This window comes from Mastomys coucha, unplaced genomic scaffold, assembly GCF_008632895.1.
Source record: "Mastomys coucha isolate ucsf_1 unplaced genomic scaffold, UCSF_Mcou_1 pScaffold21, whole genome shotgun sequence".
Classification (NCBI taxonomy): domain Eukaryota; kingdom Metazoa; phylum Chordata; class Mammalia; order Rodentia; family Muridae; genus Mastomys; species Mastomys coucha.
This window is the reverse complement of record NW_022196904.1, coordinates 155,470,968-155,474,905: the sequence shown is the minus strand read 5'-3', so window position 1 is coordinate 155,474,905 and position 3,938 is coordinate 155,470,968. Positions and strand designations below refer to the sequence as shown.

At 42.7% G+C, this 3,938-nt stretch overlaps 1 protein-coding gene across 1 annotated transcript in view; it reads left to right on the top strand.

Moving 5' to 3' along the window:
- Positions 1 to 1,024: 1,024 nt before the first annotated feature.
- Tjp2 (tight junction protein 2) overlaps positions 1,025 to 3,938 on the top strand; it is a 98,943-nt gene continuing 96,029 nt past the window's right edge. Inside the window, exon 1 of the mRNA XM_031389970.1 lies at positions 1,025 to 1,145. The gene's annotated coding sequence lies outside the window, so the exon portion shown is untranslated. The remainder of the gene's footprint in view (positions 1,146 to 3,938) is intronic.

Genomic DNA, 3,938 nt, shown 5'->3' with positions numbered 1-3,938 from the left:
CCAGGCCCAGGAGACATGTCTGTAATCCCAGCCCTTGGTGGGAGGGAAGAGGAGGATTATGCGTTTGAGGCCAGGAGACGCTACATATTGAGACCCCGTGTTAAAGGGGAAAAGGGTTTTTTTTTTTTTTTTTCTATTTCTCAGTTGTTTTCTTATCTGCTAAGTTTCCCCTCTACCCTGCCCTCCATCCCCAAGAAGGAAAATTCTCTGAAATTCTTGTACTCGAGGATTATGCTCAGATGGGTTGGGCCTAGCCCAGTGTCTATCTGATAAATAGATTAATTGATTGTGGTATGTCCATATGGTGGAATGTTAATTTGGCATTGAGTGCTGGAGAGACAGCTCAGTAGTGAAGAGTGTATACTGCTCTTGCCAAGGACCAGGAGTTCCAAGCACCAACATTGGGATTCTTGCAACCTATTAAAACTCTAGTTCAAGGGGCTCCAACACTCTCTTGTGGCCCATACAGGTACTGCATGCATGTGGTGCTCAGACAAACATTCCATATAGATGAAATAAAAATGAAGAATTTTTTTAAAAAGATTTTTAAAAAATCAGGTAAATATCTAGAAACACAAATGGGATTGCTGATTGCCTGGAGAGAATTGTGGGGCTGGGGAATGACTGCTCACGGATGCTGGGTTTCTTTGGGGGGGATAATAAGTGTTGGGTGGGGGATGGAGAGAGATGGCTCAGTGGTTAAGAGCACTGACCGCTTTTCCAGAGGTCCTGAGTTCAATTCCCAGCAACCAAATGGTGGCTCACAACCATCTATAATGGAATTCTATGCCTTCTTCTGGTGTGTCTGAAGAGAGTGACAGTGTACTCACATACATAAAATAAATAAATCTTAAAAAAAAAAAATAGATGTTGGGTGTTGTGTGATAGATTACAGTGCCTGCTGTATAAGTCTGTGTCTATTGCCATCCTTCAGGATGAGCTATGATATTCAGACGTCAGTGTATTCTTCAGGAGCTCATCAAGCTAAGGGTGAACACAGATCTAACCAATCTGTCTTTTCTAGGGCGCGGAGTCCTGCCTTACTCTCCTCTCCCTGTGAGTGGGACTGGTACCCAAGCTACAGCTCCAGGCCCAAGCACTCAGGAGGCCACAGACCGGTGTCCACCTACAGCCTACTCTCCGAGGTACTTGTTGACTTGCCTCTTAGTAGCCTAGGCACTGGCTCACACCAAACGATATATTATTTCACATCATAGATAAAGATAAGATCACTATTTTCCAAGTTGCTAGAACATTTATGCATATTTTCTAAAGCAATCTGGTCATAATAGCTTTTTTGTTTGTTTGTCTTTTTTTTTTTTTCTTTTTAAACTAGATTTCTCTGTTTAGCTCTGGTTGTTCTTTGAGTGCTGGTTGTCTGGTTGTTGGAATTTACTCTGTAGCCAAAATGGTATTGAACTCAGAGATCTGCCTGTCTCTGCCTCCTGAGCTCCAGATCAAAGGTGTGTGCGACTTCTGCCTGCCTGTTGGTACTATCTGTTTTACCTGAGTGAAGAGCTGAAGTCGTATCTGGGCTGTAGACATAGTCTGGGTCCTAGGCTCAATCTCTCTTCTTTCATTAGAAGTGATGGAGGAGGAAGGATGGCTTAGCTGTGCGTGAGGAACACTGCTGCATCCTGCCAAGATTGGGTGATGTATTTTCTTGGTGGAGGCACGTGTGTAGGTAGCTCTTGTATGATTCATGATAAACCCATAGCTGGTGGGAGTAGTTTTTGGTATGCCTGGTACCTGGAGTTAGAGATCATTTTGGTCAGTCACATTTCATTAATCCTCATTGAGATGGAAAAATCATTGTTATATCGAGGGGTACTCAGGAGCAGATTAAAAAAAGAACACATTGGCTTCTAAAGATAGAATTTGTACCCAATTTTGGTGAGTACTAAGTTTGAGTATTACCTATTTACTGACTCATTTTTAAGGATGAATTATATGAGATTTACAAGGTATTAGGTATTATTTCGACAGATGTTTGGGACTATTTATTCTTATAGTTTAGCCCTGATGTAGCCTGCCTGTGTCTGGCCCAAATGGCGTTGGATTTTTCTTCATGTGGTTCATAATTCCATTTGCTTTAATAGGCATCTCCTGCCTGGGTGGAGAACTGGAGTCTAGTAGTTTGTGAACTGCATACTCTTGATTGACAAGTAGCTGTTCAGGGCCCAGGCTGTATTGTGTAGTCTTTTTTTTTTTTTTACTTTTTCTTTTCGAGACAGGGTTTCTCTATATAGTCCTGGCTATCCTGGAACTCACTCTGGCTTGCCTTGAACTCAGAAATCCACCTGTCTTTGCCTCCCAAGTGGTGGAATTAAAGGCGTGCACCACCACTGCCTGGCTTGTGTGGTTTTAGATACAGGCCTTAACACCTGTGATCCTCAGAGTCAGGGCAAAGTCAGCATGGAGCTAATGATTTGACCATCAGCAAGGACCAGGCACATACCAAGGTCTTTCTTGGAGTCTGGCTACTTGAGATTGTTTGATTCTATGACGAAGAGTCAGACGTAAACAACTAAAGAAGAGAAGGAAATTGCTTTTGGCATACCTTTTCAGAGATTGTAGTTCACAGTCATCCTGCTCCATGTTTCTGGGTGGGTCTGTGGTGAAGCAGAACGTCACGTCACATAGAGGCTGTTCATGCGAGAGCAGGAAGCAGGGAGAGATGGGATGGACACAGGACAAGATATAGTCACAAGGACTTGTCCCCACCTGAGTTCCTACAGCCAGGCCCTACCTCCTAAAGTGTTGGCTCTCAACCTCTGGGTCATGACTCCTTTTACAGGGATCGCATATCAGATATCTTGTATATCGGATATTAACATTACAATTCAAAACAGTAACAAGATTACAGTTACGAAGTAGCAACGAAATCATGTTGTGATTGGGTGGGTCACCATGACATGAAGAACTGTGTTTAAGGGCCGTGGCATTGCTGTGTGCAGCTGTCCTTTGGGTCCCTCTTTTTTTTTTTTTTTTTTTTTTTTTTTTCGAGACAGGGTTTCTCTGTATAGCCCTGGCTGTCCTGGAACTCACTCTGTAGACCAGGCTGGCCTCGAACTCAGAAACCCGCCTGCCTCAGCTTTCCAAGTGCTGGAATTAAAGGTGTGAGCCACTACTGCCCGGCCTTTGGGTTCCTCTTATGGTGGCTGTGTGTGGATTTCACTTAACCTGGGGAAATGGCACCAAAGCTTCTGGCTGATAGCAGGCCATCACTGAGCCCTGGTTTTGATACTGTCCATAAAGCAGCTGGTGACAACAGTTTTCAGTTTGTCCCCAGTTTGGATTCATTCAGAGGTCATGTGTTAAAGTGTGGGTAGAAATGAGTGCAGGCAGCATGTTCCCTCACACCTAATCCCACTTATTTATTTGAATTCTTGACCAAACATACAAGACCATTTGATTATAATTATTGCTATTTGATGTTGATGTTAAGATGTAATAGTTGATGTCAAGAAGTGAAAGTAATAGCATATGCCTAAGATTGCTAAAATAATTAACTCCATTAATAGACTTTGCAAGAGGCTTCTTGTACAGGCTCATGTCCACAATCCCAGCACCCAGGAGTTAGAAGCAGGAAAAGAACTGCAAGTTCAAAAGCCATGATAGACTACATAGTGAGTGATAGACTACATAGTGAAGGATAGACTACATAGTGAAGGATAGCCTACATAGTGAAGGATAGACTACATAGTGAGTGATAGACTACATAGTGAAGGATAGACTACATAGTGAAGGATAGACTACATAGTGAAGGATAGACTACATAGTGAAGGATAGACTACATAGTGAAGGATAGACTACATAGTGAAGGATAGACTACATAGTGAAGGATAGAGACTACATAGTGAAGGATAGAGACTACATAGTGAGTGATAGACTACATAGTGAAGGATAGACTACATAGTGAAGGATAGACTACATAG